This window comes from Chionomys nivalis, chromosome 2 (genome assembly GCF_950005125.1).
Source record: "Chionomys nivalis chromosome 2, mChiNiv1.1, whole genome shotgun sequence".
Lineage (NCBI taxonomy): Eukaryota > Metazoa > Chordata > Mammalia > Rodentia > Cricetidae > Chionomys > Chionomys nivalis.
Window position 1 is genome coordinate 79,844,164 of NC_080087.1, and position 23,650 is coordinate 79,867,813.

A 23,650-nucleotide genomic window follows, 5' to 3' on the forward strand; every position below is an offset into this window, starting at 1 on the left:
GTGTTATGATTTTGTTGTCTTAGCTTTTTTCCAACACTTGAATTTCCTTGTACTTTTTGGCTGTTTGTAGCAAGAAATGGGGCACTGCAGGGTGGCAGAAGAGAGGCTGGCTGGTGTGTCTCTTATGTTTATCCACTCGCAAATACCAGCAATGGAAGTACTTCTGTCCGGGTAGTTGCCCTGTCTTCACACTGTTGGCAGTTCCCTCCAGTTCCCTAACCACATAAAGGGGAAGCAGAGCTGGAGTAAGAGGAGGTCGTTCAAATTGGTTGTGGTGGTGTATGTCTGCAATTTCAGCACTGGGGAGGGCGAGGAGGACCTGAGTGTGATGACAAAACCTATTTTAAAAAAAAGAAGAAAAGAAAGAAAAACAAACAAAAATGAAGGGCTGGTAGCTGATGAGCTAATTGTTCTGAGCTCAATTCCCAGGACTCACAGAGGAAGTAGAGAACCAATAAGTTATCCTCTGACCTCCATACTCACTTGGTGGCATGCACACTCCCCTCACCCCTAAATAAATGTATTGAAAATGAAGAGATGCGATGTAGCTTAATGATAGAATGCTTGTCTAGCATGCAAATGGCTCAGGTTTGGTTCTCAGCACCACAAAAAACAAAACAACAATAAACAAACAAAATTAAAGGCAATTATCTTTGCTCCAAAAACCCTTCCCTGGAGCAGTGGGAGAAAACTAGGCCTCCTCTTGCTCATCAGGAAGTTGCTATGGTTTAGTTGCTTCAGTCTACAGGACAGGGGCTTTTATTTGTGGGGGATCACCAGAGCTTCAGATCCAAGAAGGCTTGAGGAGTATAGGAACTCTTGAACTGTGTTTGCCCACATTGGTGGGGATCTTGGTTCCAGTCTCTGGAAATGGCCCAAGGCAAAAGGAGAAAGCTGATAATGCTCACAGTCAACATTGGGGTGATTGTGCCAGCCAACTTCCTGGCAAACATGCACCTCACAAAAGAGAGGAATTTTATTTCTGGCTTGCAGTGTTAGAGGTTTTATTCCATGGCCAATCTGTCCTGTCACTCCAGAGCCTGTGTTGAGATACACATCATGGAATGAGTGCACAGTGGAGAAAACCGCTCACGTCCTAGCAGCCAGGAAGCAAAGCAGACAGTGAGAAACAGGATTCTAATATTTTCTTTAAGGCTGTATACCCCACCACGACCTCATTATTTTCTACGAAACTCTGTCTCCTAAAGATTCTTCTGACCTCCCAATAGGCTAGCCACCAGGTCTTTAACTCACAGGCTTTTGGAAAGCATGGAAGATCCAAACTATAACAATCTTGAACACATCAGCACTGAATTTGGTGTCTATACTAGAGACTTTAGGAATGTGTCAAAGAAAGAGGGATTGCTCAACTTGAATGCTGGGTGACATTTGTCAGGGTTGAACAGACAGTGAACAAGGAAGTCTTTCCTAGAGCCTCTGGGAATGAGGGAGTGTATGAAGTTGGTCCTACAAAAGAAGTGAATTGATAAAATGATTTTAAAAATAGAATCTTAGTCTAGAGCTAAGGGTGACTTTGAATTTATAACAGTTCTGCTTCTGCCTCCTGCATTTAAGTTTTTTTTTTTTCATTTCTCTTCTCCAGTTTGTCCTAGCTCAATACCATGCTGAGGGTTGTGTTAGGCAGTGAGCACTCTCCTCAAACTGATAATTTGGTTTTAGTCTGATACCACAGATGCGGTTTCTTTCTATAGACAGCCTCTATTGTCAGGAGGCTGACGTTTAGTCAGGGGACAGCATGTACTTCATAACCCTGAGATACAAATGGAGTTACCTTCACTAAGGACTAAGATGGTAATTAGGTAAGATTTGGCTTTCTAAAATTTATCTATCTGTCTGTCCGTCCGTCTGTCTATTTATTTATTTATTATTTTGTTTTTTGAGACAGGGTTTCACTGTAGCTTTGGAACCTGTCCTGGAACTAGCTCTTGTAGACCAGGCTGGCCTTGAACTCACAGAGATCCACCTGCCTCTGCCTCTTGATTGCTGGGATTAAAGGCACGTGCCACTACTGTCCAGCTGAGATTTCTTTTTACTTTGTGTGATAGGTGTTTCACCTGTATGTATGTGTATCATATCATGTAGTGCCTGAGGAGACCAGAAGAGGACAGTCGATCTTTTGGGACGGAAGTTACAGACAGTTGTGAGTCACCATGTGGGTGCTGAGAATCAGTCCAGGCCCTCTGGAAAATCAGCCAGGACTCTTAACTATTGTTTCTCTAGACCCCTATATTTAATTTTTATTTAATTTGTGTGTGTGTATGTGTGTGTGCGCGCGCGAGCCATATTCATACTGAACTTGGAAGAGGTCAGAAGAGAGCATCAGATTTTCCTGGAGTTGGAGTTACAGTGTGAGCCACCCAATATGGGTGCTGGGAACTGAACTTGGTCTTCTGGAATGGCAGCAAGCACTTTTAACCACTGAACCATCTCTCAAGCCCTGGAAGCTTTAAAAAAATTATAAATAACAACTTCTTTCTGTGCAACTTTGTCACAAATAAATTTGAATTGATGGATATGTAAATGAATGTGGGGATAACACAAGAACATACCTTTTTATATTTTAGCTAATAAAATCATTTAAAAATTTTAAAATTTAACTAAAATAGAATTACATCCTTTACCCCCATTCTCTTTTCTTTCTTTGTTTTGTTTTATTTCCTTTCTTTCTTCCTTTCTTTCTCTCTCTCTCTCTCTCTCTCTCTCTCTCTCTCTCTCTTTCTCTCTCTTTCTTTCTTTCTTTCTTTCTTTGTGTTTTGAGACAAGGTATCACTCTGTAGTTCAAGCTAGCTTTGAACTTGGGACGCTGCCTCAGCCTCCTGAGTGTTGGGTTTGTAGAATCATATACCACTTCATTAGGCAGGACTTGAGCTGGGTCTCACAGGGGAGGTAGAAATTGGGCTGGTGGAGGGCAGAGAGCAAGTCAGTGCAAAGGGTGTGTGGGCATACAGAGTGGATTGGGTGGGTCTTTGGGGACAGGGGCTGTTGACTTCCTTTTTATTTGAGTTTTCTGAACTCAACAGGGCCTGGCACCAAGGAAGTTCTCTGCAAATGTTTAATGAACAAAGCAATAGCTTTCCAACCCCTTAACTTGGTCTGATAAGATAGGAAGTTTGTGAAAATTCAACCTATTAAGAAAATCCTACTGATAGTCATATGTTCACACAGAGCTTCATTCAGCTGTCCATCACTCCAACCTGTGTTGAGGCCACTGTAAGATCAGGGAGCTCTCCCTCAGTTCTCCTCAGGTCTCCTCAGTCTGTTAGCCCCTACCACCCTAGATCCTGATTGCCGGTCAGTTCCGTCTGCTTTCTTGATATGGAACACTCTTAAGACAAATGGAATTTTGAATTGGGTTCCTTCAGTAGCCTAAAGCTCTGAGGGCAGGAAAGCATCTGATTTTGTTGCTCCAACGCCCAGTGGATTGTGAGTTCAAGGCCAGCCTGTGATATAAAGAGTGAGTTCTATAATTTTGAACAGTTTGGTGTCAGTGGAACATCCAGGTTCCAAGCCGCGCTCTAACAATGTCGCCCTTGAAATCACCATGACAGGCGTTTTCAGACATCTAGCCCTGCCTGAAGTGCCAGGAATGTAGGGATCCAGGGCATGGTCTCATCTTGTGCTCTCTCTTCAGTCCTGGTCCTGCTCTTGGCAGGCACGGATGCTAGCTGGTACCAGAGAACACCCTCCAAGTGCCACTTTCCAAATGATATAATCTGAAGCTCTCCTGTCACTTCCCCCGTGCACTTCTGGTGAAGCGCAGAAACCAGAGCAGAAACTGAATTCTCAGAATGTCTAGCCAGAGTTGCAGTGCGGCAGGAGTGCCGGCTTCCCCATCCTGGACCATGTTCCTAGTTAGAGCCGAATCCCACATCTGCTGCCTCTTCCCACCTGTGCTGTGGGCAGCCCCAGGCCTCTTTGCATGCATCTTTTTTTATTTTGTGAGACAAATCTCACATCATAGCTTAAACCAATGATTCTCAACTTTCTGATGCTGAGACCCTTTAGTACAGTTTCTCATGTTGTGGTGACCCCCAACCATAAAATTATTTTACTCCATAACTGCAATTTTGTTACTGTTATGAATTGTAATATAAATATCTGATAGGCAGGATGATCTTAGGCGACTCCTGTAAATGGGTTGTTTGCCTTCCCCCGCCAAGAGGGTCCCAACCTACAAGTTGAGAACCACTGTCTTAAACTGACAGGAGAGCACAGGGGCTTCAGATTATATCACTTGGAAAGTGGCACTTGGAGGGTGTTCTCTGGTACTGGCTGGCTTCTGTGCCTGCCTAGAGCAGAACCAGGCCTGAAGAGAGAACACAAGATGAGACCGTGCCCAGAGAGCCAGTGCCCGGGATTCCTATTTCTCTTTCTTGGCACTTCAGGCAGGACTAGATGTCTGAAAATGCCTGTCATGGTGATTTCAAGGGCGACATTGTTAGAGCGTGGCTTGGAACCTGAGTGTTCCACCAACACCGAAGTGTTGGGAATTATAAAATCCTTTCTTTCTGGGCCAGCAAAATGGCTCCTCAGTTAGGGCTTCCATCACTGAGCCTAGGGACTGGAGTTTGATCCCTGGGACTTGCATGGTGAAAGAAGGGCTGCCCTGCAAGTTGTCGTCTGGCCTCCGCTGATGCACACGTGCACCTGAAACGAATAAAAATGTAACGAAGAAAAATTCTTCTTTTCAAATGTGACAGTACCCTGTGACGTGGGCTGAGCTGTTTTTTGACGTCATTTGTAGTTGATATGAGTGGCTGTGATTCTCTTACCACCTCTGTGACTTGGACTTCACCCTCCTACCAGCCCCCCTCCCCCCCCTCCTAATGAGTATGGTTAAGAATGTTTTTACCAGTCATGGTCACAAGGTGGCAGCACTGCCTCACTGGTTTAAAGGGTAGACAGTGGACTAGGTCAGCTGCCCCATTGAGTCCCTGTGGAGTGATAGACTTTTGGTCCTGTGAAATCACTTGCATTTAGAGTTGGAAGACACTTTAGAGAAGAGCTCTTCAGACTTTAATGTGCTTACAACCACACAATAACCACATGGTTACTGTTCAAATACAGATTTTGATACTTTTAGTGGGACCTGAAATTCTCCCTCCCTCCCTCCTTCCCTCCCTCCCTTCCTCCTTCCGATCCTGCCTCCCAACACGCCTGGTCTCTTTGCTGCTCTGCTCTACCCCCTCCCATCCCCTTTCCTCCCTTCCTTTCTTCCTTCTTCCCTCCCTCCCTTCCTCCCTCCCTCCTTCCCTCCCTCCCTCCCTCCTTCCCTCCCTCCCTCCCTCCTTCCCTCCTTCCCTCCCTTCCCTGCCTTCCAACATATCTGGTCTCTTTGCTTCTATGGTCTTTCTGTGTTGCCTAGGCTGGCCCTGGACACCTCCACCCCTACTGCTGCTAAGATAGGAAATGCTTCACTGCTGGTTGGTGGGTTGCACGTTAAGCACCAAGGGTTTAGAGATCACTTTAGACATGAATTTTCATTGCCCTGCTTTGAAGTATGGATGAAGCGAGAATGAAGTCTGGAGGGAGAATCTAACTTGTCTGGTATAGCTATGACTTTGACATACAACATTTTCTTTGTTTTTTAAGGCAGGGCCTCAGTGTGTAGCTCTGGCTGCCTTGGAACTCTCTGTAGATCACAGGGATCCCCTGCCTCTGCTTCCCCAGTGCTGGATTAAAGGTGCGCACCACCATGCCCTGCCTGGCACTTTTTCTTTTAAATCCAGGGTCTCCCTCTAAGTGCTCTTCTCACTGTCCTCTGTCCCTGTCCCCTCTGTCATGGTCAGCAGCTTCTCTGGTTTAGAACTCAGAACCCCTCTTTTCTCCTCTGGTCTTCGCTCAGGTGTCATTTGATGGCTCCTCTACCCCAAACCTACAGTGGCTCTTTGGCAATCACAGGCCTCGTTCAAATATCTCTGACTAGTTTTCATAGCCCTGCGACATATAGCTTCACTTTAGCAAGCTTGTCTAACTTCTGGTTTCTCAATCACATCTTTCTGTCACAGTGACCCTTGCTCCTTCCCCTTTCCTAAACTGTGTTCGGTCTTCTTAAGCTGTGGGTTCTGGAGTCAGACACAGTAGTTTCTGATTGCAAGTGCACCATCAGCCTTGGCAATCACCCCGTGTGCTGACTGAGATGAATAAATGGGAAAAAATTCAGGCTCCTTCCCTGAGAACTTCTAAGTCAGTGTCTATAAACAGTAACCAGTCCCTGGCTCCCTTTGCTTATGTCTGTTTCCCTAACCCTACTGTTCAAATGCCCAATCCTAAACCCTCCTTTCTCTTGAAATGTTTCCCAGCCATTCCTGACCCAATTTTTTTTTTTTGTTGTTGTTTACTTTTTGAGAATGTTTCTCTATAGCTTTGGAGCCTATCCTGGAGACTAGGTTGGCTTAAAACTCAGAGATCCGCCTGTCTTTGCCTCCTGAGTGCTAGGATTAAAGGCCTGTGCCACGACTGCCCAGCCTGACCCCACTCTTTTGTGAATTATTTCACCCAAGTATTAACATCTGGTGTGCCAACCCTCTCAAGAGACAGTTGAAGGATCTTAGCTATGTGAAGGGCAGTTTTTTAAAAAAATTATTTATTTATTTATTTATTTTACATACTGACCACAGATTCCCCTCCCTCCTCCTTCCCAGTCGCTCCCCACCACTTCCCCTCTGCTTCACCCCCCAATCCACTCCTCCTCTGTTTCTGTTCAGAAGAGGGCAGGCCTCCCATGGATATCGACAAAATCTAGCATATGAAATTATAGTAAGAACTAAGCACCTCACCTTGTATTAAGGCTGTGCAAGGCAACCCATTATGGAATAGAGCCAGCAAAAGAGTCAGAGACAGCTCCTGCTCCCTACTGTTAGGAGTCCTACAAGAAGACCAAGCTACACAGCTGTCACATATAAGCAGAGGGTCTAGGTCAGTCCCGTGCAGGTCCCTGGTTGTCGGTTCAGTCTCTGTGAGCTCCTATGAGCTCAGGGTGGTTGAATCTGTGGGTGTGTTCTTGTGGTGTCCTTGACCCTCAGCCTGATGTCTGGCTGTGGGTCTGCATCTGTTTTCACCAGTTGCTGTATGAAGCCTCTCTGAATACTGGGCTAGGCACCAATCTGTGTATAGCAGAATATCACCAGGCACCATTACCTTGACATTTTCCCCCTTTTTCCTGCAGTTGTGTTTGGTTCTATCCCTTTCTGTGGGCCATCCAGCCTCTGGGTCCTGGCCCTTCAGGCCGTGTCAAGGGTGGGCTCCCTATTGAGCTAATCTTCTTTTAGTTTTTTTTTTTTTTGTGTGTGTGTGTGTGTGTGTGTGTGTGAGAGAGAGAGAGAGAGAGAGAGAGAGAGAGAGAGAGAGAGAGAGAGAGGGAGAGAGAGAGAGAGGTTGGGAGTTATTTTAATGCTGCATCAGCTCTTTCTGCGATCCAGTGTCAGTCAGACCCTGGTAGATTGTGAGTACTTTAGGGCCGGCTCTCATCAGGATCTTTCTTGATTTTGGTGTTCTCTTTTGCATGTAATGAGATATTCCCTCTCTGAGAGGGATTGACGAAAATATATAAGTAAAAAATTTTAGCTGGACATGGTGGTGCAAGACTTTAATTCCAGCACTTTGGTAGGCAGAGGCCAGTGAATCTCTTGAGTTCATAGTAGCTAGGGCTACTTAATGAGTGAGACCCTGTCTCAAAAAAGGTTAGAAATGAGGTTGTGTGTTTGTCTGTGACTTCAGATGCCTAAGGAGGCCAGAGGCATCAGATTAACTGGAGGGGGAATTTCGGGCAATTGTGAGCCACCAGATGTGGACACTGGCAACTGAACCCAGGTCCTCTGCAAGAGCAGCAGGTGCACGTAACTGCTGAACTATCCCTCCATCCTGATGAAATTTTTAATGAAACCCCCAGATATGTCACAAGGAACCTGAGCACAGTGAGAACCTGAGCTCTGTGAGAGTTGCTTCAGCAGTCAGGTGATGGGAGATGGGCACACTTTCATACTTTGTGAACTTAGAGCAGAGTCTTTACCCTCTCTCTTCAGAAGACACTGAGTGGGAGACACCAGCCTGCAGGCCCAAGCGGCAGGCGGAGACACCGGCGCGCAGACGCAGCAGAGACACCAGCGCACAGACGTGGCTGATGCGGGATACTTCAAGCATGAAACAGTGAAGCCTGTGAACGATAGCTTGGCTGGGTATAGTAGTTTGGGTTTGCATCCATGGTCTCTTATTTCTGCAGTACTTCTATCCAGGACCCTCTGGCTTTCATGGTTTCCATAGAGAAGTCAGGTGTAAGTCTGATCGGTTTACCTTTAAAAGTTATTTGCCCTTTTTCCTTTGCAGCTCTTAATATTCTTTCTTTAACCTGTATATTTTGTGTTTTGATTATTATATGGCGAGGGGATGTTTTTCTTTGATCCAGTCTGTTTAGTGTTCTGTATGCTTCTTGAATATTCAAAGGAATATCTTTCTTTATGTTGGGAAAGTTTTCTTCCATAATTTTGTTAAAAATATTTTCTGGGCCTTTGAGCTGTGACTCTTCTCCTTCTTCTATCCCTATTATTCTTAGGTTTGGTCTTTTTATTGTGTCCCATATTTCCTGAATGTTTTGTGATGAGAATTTGTTGGCTTTGCTGTTTTCTTTGATCAGTGCATTTATTTTCTCTATGGTGTCTTCAGAATCTGAGATTCTTTCTTCTATCTCTTGTATTCTATTGATTATGCTTGTTTCTGTAGACTCTGCTCGTTGACCTAGACTTTCCATATCCAGCTGGTCCTCAGTCTGTGTTTTCTTCCTTGCTTCCATTTCAGTTTTCAATTCTTGAACTGTTTCCATTACCTGTTTGATCATTTTTTCGTGGTTTCCCAGGGTATCATGTACGTATTTACTCATTTCTTAAAACTTTTTGTTATACTTCTCATCCATTTATATAATGGTGTTTTTTACATGTTGTTTAAGGGACTCTATTGCTTTCATAAAGTCAATTTTTCCACTTCTTCTGTGTTAGGGTGTTCACGTCCTTCTGTTGTAAGATCATTGGGTTCTGGTGTTTTCATGTTGTTTTTCAGATTGTTGGGTGAATTCTTGCCTTGGAGCCTGCCCATCTCCTCCTATCAATGCTATCTAATGGGTCTTTTAAAACTGGATCAGGTTTCCCTGCTGGCCAAGGGGTTACAAAATGCCCTCGCTCCGTTTCCTGTCTCCTGTCGTGGGCCAAGATCCCTCTCACCACTCAGAATAGTCTTCAGTAACAGGACCCGGCCTCCCCGTTTGCCAGGGACCTCACCAACAAAAGGCCTACCTCTTTGATTTAATTGTAGTGGGGTGATCTGCTCTCGGAGTTGCGCGCCGGTCCCTGCCGCTTGGCCTCTGCGCTGCACCTGGCCCCGCCGCTTGGCTGTCTGCGCTGCGCTGGGCCCTGCCGCTTGGCTGGCAGTGCCCCATTTTATAACTGGGTTGATTAGCCTTTTACGGTCTAGTTTCTTGAGTTCTTTATATATTTTGGAGATCAGACCTTTGTCAGTTACGGGGTTGGTGAAGATCTTCTCCCAGTCAGTGGGTTGCCTTTTTGTCTTAGTGACAGTGTCCTTTGCTTTACAGACGCTTCTCAGTCTCAGGAGGTCCCATTTATTCAATGATGCCCTTAGTGTCTGTGCTGCTGGGGTTACATGTAGGAAGTGGTCTCCTGTGCCCATTTGTTGTAGAGTACTTCCCACTTTCTCTTCTATCAGGTTCAGTGTGTTCAGACTGATATTGTGGTCTTTAATCCATTTGGACTTGAGTTTTGAGCATGGTGATAGATATGGATCTATTTTCATTCTTCTACAGATTGACATCCAGTTTTGACAGCACAATTTGTTGAAGATGCTCTCTTTTTTCCATTGTATACTTTTAGCTCCTTTATCAAAAATCAGGTGTTCAAAGGTTTGTAGGCTAAAGTCAGGGTCTTCTATTCGATTCCATTGGTCGACTTCTCTGTTTTTATGCCAATACCAAGCTGTTTTCAATACTGTAGCTCTGTAATAGAGTTTGAAGTCAGGGATGGTAATGCCTCTAGACAATCCTTTATTGTATAAGATTGTTTTGGCTATCCTGGGTTTTTTGTTTTTCTATATAAAGTTGATTATTGTCTTTTCTAGATCTGTGAAGAATTCTGATGGGATATTGATTGGGATTGCATTGAATCTATAGATTGCTTTTGGTAGAATTGCCATTTTTACTATGTTGATCCTCCCAATCCAAGAGCAAGGGAGATCTTTCTATATGTTGGGAAAGTTTTCCCAACATAAAGAAAGATATTCCTTTGAATATTCAAGAAGCATACAGAACACCGACACCAAACAGACTGGATCAAAAAAAAAAATCCCCTAGCCATAAAATAATCAAAACACAAAATATACAGATTAAAGAAAGAATATTAAGAGCTGCAAAGGAAAAAGGCCAAGTAACTTATAAAGGTAAACCGATCAGACTTACACCTGACTTCTCTATTGAAACCCTGAAAGCCGGAAGGTCCTGGATAGAGGTACTGCAGAAACTAAGAGACCATGGATAGAAACCCAAACTACTATACCCAGCCAAGCTATCGTTCACTATCAATGGAGAAAACAAGACATTCCAGGATAAGAACAAATTTAAACAATACGTAGCCACAAATCCAGCCCTACAGAAAGTAATAGAAGGAAAATCACAGCCCAAGGAATCCAACATTGCTAACACTGCCTACAATAACTCAGGCATCTAGCGACCCTTCAATAGCACAACTCAAAGAAGGGAGACACACAAACTCTACTACCAAAAACAATAAGAATAACCGGAGTAAACAACCACTGGTCATTAATATCACTTAATATTAATGGTCTCAATTCACCTATAAAAAGGCACAGGCTAAGAGATTGGATACAAAAACAGGATCCAACATTCTGCTGTTTGCAAGAAACACATCTCAACCACAAAGACAGGCATCTACTCAGAGTAAAGGGTTGGGAAAAGGTTTTTCAAGCAAATGGTCCTAAGAAAAAAGCAGGTGTGGCCATACTAATTTCTAACAAAACTGACTTTAAACTAAAATCACTCAGAAGAGATCGAGATGGACACTTTATACTCGTAACAGGAACAATTCATCAGGATGAAGTCTCAATCCTGAATATCTATGCCCCTAATATAAAAGCACCCACTTATGTAAAAGAAATATTACTAAACCTCAAGGCAGACATCAAACCACACACACTAGTACTAGGAGACTTCAACACACCTCTCTCACCAATGGACAGGTCAATCAGTCAGAAACCTAGTAGAAAATTAAGAGAATTGTTGGAGGTAATGAAGCAAATGGACTTAACAGACATCTATAGAACACTCCACCCAAATAGGAAAGAATACACCTTCTTCTCTGTAGCTCATGGAACCTTCTCGAAAATTGACCACATACTCAGAAACAAAGGAAACCTCCACAGATACAAAAAAAATCAGTGTCCACCTGTGTCTTATCAGATCATCATGGACTAAAGTTAGAATACAACAGCAATGCTACCCCCAGAAAGCCGACAAACTCATGGAAACTGAACATCAACTACTAAACCACACCTGGGTCAAGGAAGAAATTAAGAAAGAAATTAAAGTCTTCCTTGAATTTAATGAAAATAAAGAGATAACATACTCAAACCTATGGGACATGATGAAAGCAGTGCTAAGAGGAAAGTTCATAGCACTAAGTGCCCACTTAAAGAAAACGGAGAAAGCATACATTGGGGACTTAACAGCACACCTGAAAGCTCTAGAAAAAAAAGAAGCAGACGCGCCCAGGAGGAGTAGAAGACTGGAAATAATCAAACTGAGGGCGGAAATCAACAAAATAGAAACACAGAAAACAGTCCAAAGAATCAATGAAACAAAAAGTTGGTTCTTGGAGAAAATCAACAAGATCGACAAACTCCTATCCAAACTAATTTACCGACAGAGAGAGAACAAGCAAATAAATAAGATCAGAAATGAAAAGGAGGACATAACCACAGACACAGAAGAAATTCAGAGAATCATTAGATCTTACTACAAAAGCCTATATGCCACAAAACTGGAAAATGCAAAAGAAATGGACATTTTTTTAGATAAGTACCATATACCAAAGCTAAACCAAGACCAGGTGAACGATATAAATAGGCCTGTTAGTCACAAAGAATTAGAAACTGTTATCAAAAATCTTCCTTCCAAAAAAAGCCCAGGATCAGATGGCTTCAATGCAAAATTCTACCAGAACTTCCAAGAAGAGCTAATACCTATATTCCTTAATGTATTTCACAATATAGAAACAGAAGAGTCATTGCCAAATTCCTTTTATGAAGCTACAGTTACCCTGATACCAAAACCACACAAAGATCCAACCAAAAAAGAGAATTACAGGCCTATCTCACTCATGAACATTGATGCAAAAATTCTCAATAAAATACTGGCAAACCGAATCCAAGAACACATTAGAAAAATTATCCATTATGATCAAGTAGGCTTCATGCCAGAGATGCAGGGCTGGTTCAATATACGCAAATCTATCAATGTAATCCACCATATAAATAAACTGAAAGAAAACAACCATATGATCATTTCATTAGATGCTGAAAAAGCATTCGACAAAATTCAACACCCCTTTATCATAAAGGTCTTGGAGAGATTAGGGATACAAGGATCATACCTAAATATAATAAAAGCTATTTACAGCAAGCCGACAGCTAACATTAAATTCAACGGAGAAAAACTCAAAGCCATCCAACTAAAATCAGGAACACGACAAGGATGTCCACGTTCTCCATACCTCTTCAATACTGTGCTTGAAGTTCTAGCAATAGCAATAAGACAACATAAGGGGATCAAGGGAATTCGTATTGGAAAGGAAGAAGTTAAGCTTTCGTTATTTGCAGATGATATGATAGTATACATAAGCGACCCCAAAAACTCTACCAAAGAACTCCTACAGCTGATAAACACCTTTGGTAATGTGGCAGGATACAAGATCAACTCCAAAAAAATCAGTTGCCTTCCTATACACTAAGGATAAGGAAGCAGAGAGGGAAATCAGAGAAGCATCACCTTTCACGATAGCCACCAATAGCATAAAATATCTTGGGGTAACTCTGACCAAGGAAGTGAAAGATCTATTTGACAAGAACTTTAAGTCTTTGAAGAAAGAAATCGAAGAGGACACCAGAAAATGGAAGGATCTCCCTTGCTCTTGGATTGGGAGGATCAACATAGTAAAAATGGCAATTCTACCAAAAGCAATCTATAGATTCAATGCAATCCCCATCAATATCCCATCAAAATTCTTCACAGATCTGGAGAAGACATAACCAACTTTATATGGAAAAACAAAAAACCCAGGATAGCCAAAACAATCTTATACAATAAAGGACTGTCTGGAGGCATTACCATCCCTGACTTCAAACTATTACAGAGCTACAGTATTGAAAACAGCATGGTACAGGCATAAAAACAGAGAAGTCGACCAATGAAATCGAATAGAAGACCCTGACTTTAGCCTACAAACCTATGAACACCTGATTTTTGATTAAGGAGCTAAAAGTATACAATGGAAAAAAGAGAGCATCTTCAACAAATTGTGCTGTCAAAACTGGATGTCAATCTGTAGAAGAATGAAAATAGATCCATATCTATCACCATGCACAAAACTCAAGTCCAAATGGATTAAAGACCTCAATATCAGTCTGAACACACTGAACCTGATAGAAGAGAAAGTGGGAAATACTCTATAACACATGGGCACAATAGACCACTTCCTACATGTAACCCCAGCAGCACAGACACTAAGGGCATTATTGAATAAATGGGACCTCCTGAGACTGAGAAGCGTTTGTAAAGCAAAGGACATTGTCACCAAGACAAAAGGCAACCCACTGACTGGGAGAAGATCTTCACCAACCCCGTAACTGACAAAGGTCTGATCTCCAAAATATATAAAGAACTCAAGAAACTAGACCGTAAAAGGCTAATCAACCCAATTATAAAATGGGGCACTAAGCCGGGCGGTGGTGGCGCACGCCTTTAATCCCAGCACTTGGGAGGCAGAGGCAGGCGGATCTCTGTGAGTTCGAGACCAGCCTGGTCTACAAGAGCTAGTTCCAGGACAGGTTCCAAAACCACAGAGAAACCCTGTCTCAAAAAAAAAAAAAAAAAAAAAAGATCAAGCAAATAAAATGGGGCACTGATCTGAACAGAAAATTATCAAAAGAAGAAGTTCAAATGGTCAAAAGACACTTAAGATCATGCTCAACTTCCTTAGCGATCATGGAAATGCAAATCAAGACAACTTTAAGATACCATCTTACACCTGTCAGAATGGCTAAAATAAAAAACACCAATGATAGCCTTTGCTGGAGAGGTTGTGGAGAAAGTGGTACACTCATCCTTTGCTGGTGGGAATGCAAACTTGTGCAACCACTCTGGAAAGCAGTGTGGCGGTTACTCAGGAAATTCGGGATCAACCTACCCCAGGACCCAGCAATACCACTCTTGGAAGTATACCCAAGGGATGCCCTTTCATACAACAAAAGTATATGCTCAACTATGTTCATAGCAGCATTGTTTGTAATAGCCAGAACCTGGAAACAACCTAGATGCCCTTCAATGGAAGAATGGATGAAGAAAGTATGGAATATATACATATTAGAGTACCATTCAGCGGTAAAAAACAATGACTTCTTGAATTTTGCATGCAAATGGACAGAAATAGAAAACACTATCCTGAGTGAGGTAAGCCAGACCCAAAAAGAGGAACATGGGATGTATTCACTCATATTTGGTTTCTAGCCATAAATAAAGGACATTGAGCCTTTAATTCATGATCCTAAAGAAGCTAAATAAGAAGGTTAACCCAAAGAAAATCATATAAGCATCCTCCTTAATATTAACCTTCATCAGGCAATGAAAGGAGACAGAGACAGAGACCCACATTGGAGCACATGAGTGAAATCTCAAAGTCAAAATCAGAAACAGAAGGAGAGAGAGTATGAACAAGGAACTCAGGACCATGAGGGGTGCACCCACACACTGAGACAATGGGGATGTTCTATCAAGAACTCACCAAGGCCCGCTGGCCCGGGTCTAAAACAGCATGGGATAAAACCGGACTCGCAGAACATAGCGGACAATGAGGACTACTGAGAACTCAAGAACAATGGAAATGGGTTTTTGATCCTACTGCACGTACTGGCTTTGTGTGAACCTAGGCAGTTTGGATGCTCACCTTACTAGACCTGGATGGAGGTGGGTGGTTTTTGGTCTTCGCACAGGGCAGGGAACCCTGATTGCTCTTTGGGCTGACGAGGGAGGGGGACTTGATGGGAGAGGAGGAGGGAAATGGGAGGCGGTGGAGGGGAGGAGGCAGAAATCTTTAATAAATAAATAAATAAAAAATAAATAAATAATAAAAAGAAGACACTGAGGGCAGAGCAGCAACTGGTGCTGTTCAATGGAGGCCCTGTGCCTCTGACATGGGCTCTGTGGGTTGTGCTTTCAACCATATTCAGACGCAGTGCCTTGGTATGGGAGGCTGGGTTTTTATAACAGAATTGAGTTCTTTCCTGTTGGTGGCAATTATAGCAATTATGTGCTGTGCACTTTCAGTGTAACAAAGACTTCCCTGAGGCCTGGTGCGGAAAAAGAGCAGGACGACAGAGTCAGGTGTGACCGTCCCTTTTATTTGGACTGCTGTTTGCTCAGTCATACCTTTCCCAACCAAGGGAACTTTGTCCTTTTCTTCTACCATGGGTCCCTACCAAAGTCCATGTTTAGTTATCTCTGCTTAACTGGTTATGCTTTGAGAAGAGAGGCCCACAGAATGGCTTCTCTGCTGCTTTCCAGGACTCTTTTTCACTGTTGGTTTTCTGTTCTGGATGTTTGTTAGAATCTGAGGCATTAAACAATCTTTCAGGGCCTGTGCCTGTCGGGCTCCAGTGCTAGCATGGATCATAAATTATTTCTCTGGTCCAGAGGGGAGGCATGGGAAGAAAAACATAACTCATATGGCTTTATCAGGAGGACGATTTAGAGGGATTCCTCATGAAATCCTGACTTCATATCCTGAAAATTCACCTGCATTCATTCTTCAAACAGCTAGCTTTTATACCAAAACATAAACTGAAGGAAAAATTCATTAGCATTGTGTTTCCTAGGTAACCAGGAGAATGATTGTGGTCATGTCCACCTTTCTATCCATGCCCATTTTGTCACATCTTCCTATCTTCCTGCTCTGTATGCCAGCTCTGTCAAGTAGGCTAAATCAACATTTCTTGTCAGGGGTCCTACCACATTACAAAGAAGGAACAGAACGACATTAGCATATCCTGACCTTTTTTAGTATGGCCTCAGTGTGGAAGGCCAGGTGACCACCCCCGTGTGGCAGGTAGAAACTGTGGCCTAAATTCTGGTCATCATACCATGTAGAAATATGAGCCTACGTGTGCCAGACTCCAAAGGCATCTTATTTGATTAACCTGTGGTGTCCCAGGCACTGATAGTCTAAGAGTGCTCCCAAGATGGGTTAATGGGTGAAGACATTTGTCACCAACCTCGATGACCTGTGTTGGATCCCCAGGACCCACATGATGTACAGAAAGAACCTCCTTCTCCAAGCTGTCTTCTGACCACCGTAGGTTTGCTGGAGTTTGCTCGTCCCTCCCAATAAATAAGATGAAATAAATAAAATAAAACAACGTTTCCAAGTGATGTAGTCATTTTATAGGGGAGAAGTGTTAGCCAAGTGCTCCAAGTTCCCCTGAGCAGCAGTGAAAGGCCTTGTCATCCTGGCTCTTCCCATGCTGATCTGGAGGCACAGTGCCATTCCTGTGCTATCTGGATGAAGAGCACAGCTTGAGCTTAACCATGAATAAATATTAGATGAGCCCAAATTGAGGGTTATTAAAAAACAAACAAACCAACGGCTGGTTAATACTCTTCAAAATGTACTTTCAGCTAGGTATGTGGGTAACACTGGTACAACTGCTTGAACTATGTAGTGAGACTTTGTCTCAAGCAAAAGCAAACCAAAAGATTAAACAGGGCATAGTAGCTCAGGCCTATGATCCCAGCATTTGGGAAGTAGAGGTGGGAAGATCAGAAGTTCCAGGGCTACCTGGGCAATTTGAGAGGAGCCTGGGCTAAATGAGACATGGTCTAAACAATTCCCCCGACTCCCTGCAACAACAACAATAAAAGCTAAGTCCAACAAAAATACCAACTAGATTAGCCAAAAACCTCATAAATTCCCAAAGGTTGGATGGACAACTTCCAAGTCCAGCCTTAGCTTCAGAGTGATTTGTAGGCCAGCTTGGGCTACAAGAAGAGTCCTTGTTTCAAAAACAAATCAGACAACAATAGAACCAAAAATCAAAATGCTATGGTCATGAAGAGAAAATTCTGAAGAACTCTTCCAAATTAGAGAAGACTAAGGGGATTGAGGATATAGCTCAGAGGTAGAACCCAGAGCTTGGGTTCAATCACCAGGACTGTGAAGACAAAACCCAAACCAAAACAAAAATACCCATTACCAAAAATAACCTTAAAAGAGACAAAACAGTTAAAAACAATATATAATCCTAGGTTGGAACCTATTTCAGAAAAAGGGTTATTGGGTAAGGTTTGTAGATATGTATAGTTCTTTGTATGATACTAGAGACATGTATAGATTTTGAGAACCACAATGTAGACACTAAAATGTTAATATTTTGGATAATTGAGTACAGAGCATATGAGAGCTACTTTTGGAATATTTTTAAGAGTTTGAAATCATTTCAAAATGTAACATTTAAAAAAGCAAGCCAGGGGCTGGGAGAGATGGCTCAGTGGTTAAGAGCACTGGTTGTTATTGCAGAGGACCAGGTTCAATTCCCAGCATTTACTTGGGGCTCACAACCATCTGTAACTGCAGTTGTAGGTGATCCAACACCGTATCTGGTAGCCTCTTCTGACCTCTGTAGGCACTGTATGTATGTGGGTGTAATGGGTCCATGGGGGGTTGTGCAAGGATGGGGGACAGACCACAAAGCCTGTAATAACACCAGAAACAAGCTTTATTCCAGAAAAGTTAAAAATTAAAAAAACAAATCTCCATGGGGCACAAAAAGCTCATCAGATAGCTGAGACCACAGCCAGAGATGAACTTGTAAGGCTGTGGCAAAGGACGGTTTCCAAACTCCCCCTTTTTATATCAAGAAGCAACAAGCATTAGACATGAGAAAAAGAACTTTTACAATCGAGGTAAAACTAAGATACAAATTGCTTTTTACTTCATTACGATTTCCATGAACAGGGCTTTTAGTTAAACTAGCGTTTGTATTTACTTTATTGTTTTTCTCTGGCTATTTCTGATGGTGTTTACCAAAGCTCTATATTTCCTGGATACTGCCAGTTTTGTGTCACAGGGAAGGGTATGGGAAAATGCACAACTTAAAAATCATTGCCGGGCAAAAAATTGGAATCTTGGGGGTGGGGTGGGATGGGAGTAAGGGGAGATGGAGAGAGAAAAGTGTGAAGGAGAGGATGAGGGGAACTTGGGGAAACGGGATGATTGGGGATATAGGAAGGTTGGATAGGGGAGCAGGGAAACTCATATCTTAGTTAAGGGAGCCACCTAAGGGTTGGCAAGAGACTTGAACTTGGAGTGGCTACCAGATGCCTAGGGCAATGTCCCCAGTTAGTTCCTTGGGCACCTGAGGATAGGGAACCTGAAATGAACCTATCCTATAGCCATACTGATGAATATCTTGAATATCACCATAGAACCTTCATCTAGCAATGGATGGAGATAGAGACAGAGACCCACACTGGAGCACCGGACTGAGCTCCCAAGGTCCTAATGAGGAGCAGAAGGAGGGAGAACATGAACAACGAAGTCAGGACCACGAGGGGTGCACCCACCCACTGAGACAGTGGGGCCGATCTATTGGGAGCTCACCAAGGCCAGCTGGACTGTGACTGAAAAAGCATGGGATAAAACCGGACTCTCTGAACATGGCGGACAATGAGAGCTGATGAGAGGCCAAGGACAATGGCATGGGGTTTTGATCCTACTGCATGTTCTGGCTTTGTGGGAGCCTAGACAGTTTGGATGTTCACCTTCCTAGACCTGGATGGAGGTGGGAAGACCTTGGACTTTCCACAGGGCAGGGAACCCTGACTGCTCCTGGGACTGGAGAGGGAGGAGAAGAGGAGTGGGGGGAGGGGGAGAGGGGCGGGAGGAGGGGGAGGGAAATGGGAGGCGGGGAGGAGGCGGAAATTTTTTTTTCCAATTAAAAAAAAAAGTTTGTATAAAGGGTAAAAAAAAAAAATCATGTTCATCCCATCATTTAAAAGTTCACTCAGCTCACATTAATTGCTGGTCATGAGTGACTAGGAGGTTATCTCAGTTTGCAGAGGGTCATTTCAGTCTTGCAGATAGAGCTATCGATTGTAAATCAAAGTGACCAATGTTAATAGTTAATCATTAAGCTGCTAGAAAGCTGCTGACAACCTGCTCTCATTCTCCTGGGCTTACAACTTTATATTTCCTTATTTCCACATTCTTATTTCTGGAACCTACACTTCTACATTCTTATTCTTGGACTCTTGGACTCTTCATTTCCCCCCTTGGATTTGTAACTAGAATCAAATCTTTGATTCATTTTGATTATCTTACAGTTTCTTATTTGGCCTTTTCTCAATATGTTTTGGGACAGGGATGATGTTCGAGTCACACAATCTTTCACCAATTGATTTCTGTTTGAAAAATCTTAAATCTTGCATGTCTCAGGAGTTTCTTTAAATTTTGTTCTCCTAAATGGGTCCCTTTGTGGGTTTGGTAGATTTGGGACTTAACCAGTTCAGCTGGTAAGATGAGTCTTTATCTTCTGTATACCTCCATCCATTTATAACCCAGGTGTTTAATAAGGAGAGAAGTCTTTATCATCCTGGGCAGAATAGTCTCACATTTTAGGCAACACAGGATCTGGCATTATTTTCAGTGAATCAGTGACGTTTAAGACTGCTTTCTTGGATACCTGATATGTACTATGAATGGTCTGGGCCTCGTAAGAGTTTTCTTTTTGGTGTCCCGTGTAATGGATAATGGCCAGTCTTTTTAGAAAGCCAGAGGCAGCCATTAAGTCCAGGATTTTTTGTTTATTTTTAATAGTTTTTTTCCTCAGCAGTCAATAAGCCCCCTTTCCCCAGTGTATGGCTCTGTGGATATGCATCACAGCCAAAGTGTATTAAGTTTCTGTGTAAACATTGATAGTCAGTCTTATACTTCCCTAGTTGTAGAGCTTTGGTTAGAACAGTCAGCTCAGCCTTTTGTGCTGAGGTACTGGGAGGCAAGGCGGTGGCCCAGATAGTCTCTGAAGGTGTTATTTCCAACCCTGCATATCTGGTTCCTTCTCAGATAAAATTGCTGCTGCCCTTGAAGCACGTGAGATCTGGATTTGGTCACATGAACTGGTTTCATGCACTTGCTGAAGTATCTCTGTGAAGTCATGCACGACATCAGAGTCTGGCTTAGGTAGCAACGTCACTGGGTTGTTGAGTTGCTAGGAAGGAACCTAATGTGAGGGGCAGAGCGGGGGCCTTTAGCAGAGCTTTCTTTACAGCTCTGCAAGCTCTTTCTTGAGTTTCAGTCCCGAGGAAGGATTCCTCTGCCCCATGGTTAGCCTCATATAAGGGTTTTGCCAAATTAGCAAATCCTTGTATCCAGAGCAGGCAGAATCTGACTGAGCCTAAAAACTCCTGGACCTGTTTCCGGGTTTGGAGGGTTGTAATGTTGAGAATAGATTGTTTTTGAGCAAGATCAGCCATCTCTTACCTTCTTTTAGTATATATCCTGGGTATGTGAGTTCAGAGACAAAGATCTGGGCCTATTTAGCTGACACCTTCTACCCTAATTGACTTCCAGCAAGTCTCTTGTTGCCTGTAAGCAAGAATCTTGGTCCTTAGAAGCAATCAGAGGATCATCAACATATTGGATGATGCTTACCTCGAAGTGTGAGGTCTGATAATCCCTCAAGTTCTGATGTAAAGCTTCATCAAAGATGATTAGGGAATTTTTGAATCCTTATGACAGGCAGGTCCAGGTGAGCTGTCCACTGAAGCTCCAGTCTGGGTCTTGCTATTTGGAGGCAAAGATTGGTTGACCTTTGACTTCATGGGTTAGGATGAAGAAGGCATCCTTAAGGTCTAGAACTGAGCATACTTGGAGTTCTGGAGATATTGAATTTAGGAGATTATAGGGGTTGGGAACTGTAGTGTAAATGTCTTCAACCCATTTGTTAATCTCCCTAAGACTTTGCACTGGTCAATAGTCATTGGTCCCTGACTTCCTAACTGGCAGAAGCAGGGCATTCCAAGGAGACTGGCAAGGCACTACTATTCCATGCTCCAGGAGCCATTAATATGTTTAGTAATGCCCAGCTTAGCCTTCGGGGCCATGGGCTACAGCCTCATTCTGACTGGCTGGACATTGGATTTTAAGGTGACTACAAGAGGGGGCTGTTGCCCCAATGGGTTAGTCTCTGCCCACACTCCTGGGATGGAGCACTGGAGTTCGGCCATTAGAGGAGCCTGTATTTTTCTTCTATGCACAGACATAGACTTTGGGCCATGTGGAGATTGTCACCCCCCTTCTCAGTGAAATGGATTTGAACTTTCATCTTGACCAGTAAGTCCCTTCCCACGAGCGGGTAGGGGCATTTAGGGATAACTATGAAGAAATACGTAACTTTCTTCCCAAATCCATAGCACATTTTGTGGTCCATGGTTGTAGGACAGTCCCTCTTTTTCTGATAGAGGTCCCAGTGGAGTCTTTAAAACCGGAGGGTGAGCACCAGTGTCTACTACTACGAAATCAACAGGTTGCCCCTCTACTTTTAGGGTTACCTAAGTATTGATGAGAAACTTCAAACCCTGTCTCCTTCAGTTGTCTGGACCTGCCATTCCAGGCCCTTTTGTCCCCTCTTTCTTTGTGGACATTTCTTCTTCCAGTGGCGCCTTTCCTTGTGATAAGCACATTGATTCAATCTGAGGAGGGGTGCTCACGGCCTTTATCATGTCCTCGCCCCTTGGCTATGTGGGACAGCCTACATTCCCTCTGTCTGTCAGGCCTCCAGCTCTTATCTGCTAGTAAGACTTCAGTCAGCCCCACATTTGCTTATCTTCAGGTTCTTCTCTGTTATAAACCTTAGTGGCGATAGCAATCAATTCAGTCAGATTTTTACCTTTAAATCCTTCAGGCCGCTGAAGCTTCTTCTTGATACTGGGGCTGCTTGGTTGATGAAAGCCAGGTTGACTGCCATCTGAGTCTCAGGAGCCTCTGGACTCAATGGAGGATAAGCTTCCATCAAGCACTCAAGAGATGCTCCTGGTGACTCATCCTTTCCCTGCACTTCCTGACTACCTTAGACAAATGTGTGGGTTGCTTAGCAGCTGCTTGGAGACCACCTGTGAGAATCTGACAATAGCAGTACTGTAATCCCATCTGTCTTCAGGGGGGTCCAACAGTGGGGGGGGGGAGAGGAATACTCAGAGAGGGAGTGGCAGGAGGGAGATGCTGAGGAGGAAGTGCTCCACAGGGGAGCAGAAGGCCCAGGTGAGGCAGAGGTGCTCTGCAGGGACTCAGGAGGCTTAGGGGAAAGTGAGGCAGAATTAGAGTCAGCAACTCTGCTGTCTCTTAGAAGGGAGTTCCTAGTCCATCTGCAAAGCAGAGGGCTACGGGGAGGGTAAGGGGGATGAAAGTCCCATCCGGGATTGGATGTCACAGGCAAGACTGCAGGAGTATTAGATCTGTTGGCTTTCTCTTTTGATTTCTTTGGTGGGACAGGAGGAAATGGCAGTTTCATTTTCTGAGGAAGGAAGAAGGGGTTTTAGCCATGAAGGGGTAACACCAGGCCACAATATAGGGCACTTTGTCCTGGTGACCTGAATGGCTGAAAAGAACATCCTGAACTTTAAGGATAAGTTTAACATTAAAGGAGCCAGTCTCCACAGGAGCAGGCCCCAGGAAGTGACCTCTGCAGGAACAGGTATAAGGGAGTGACCACCAAGGGAACAAGCCTGAGCCAGAGACTTCTGTGGGACCAGGCCCAAGCCAGAGACCTCTTTGGGAGCAGATACAAGTGAGTGATTGCCAAGGGAGCAGGCCTGAGTTACAGACTTCTGTGGGACCAGGCCCAAGCTAGGGTCCTCCACGGGAGCAGGCCTGAACCAGGGACATACATGGATCTAATCTACTTGGGAAGTAGAAAAAGACAAGGTCTCCTGAGTAAATTGGGAGCATGGGGATTATGGGAGAAGGTAGAAGGGGATGGGGGATAGGGGATAGGAGCAGAGAAAAATATATAGTTCAATGAAAGCAATTAAAAAAAAATATCAAAAGAGACTGCAGGAGGCCAGTCAACCCAAAGACTGGCCACTCTCGGGAGCAGCAGGTCTTGAGTTGCCCCACTTACACATGGGTGGTAGGGACAGCAGCAGTATCCTTGACGTCCTGGAACTGAGAGAGGACAAGATCCAGGGGAACTTTAGGTTTAGAAACTTTTCCCATAGTGGAAATTACTTCATTCATAACTACAACAAGGAGGCTCACAACAAGCAAACAAAAACGAAAAGACATAAAGT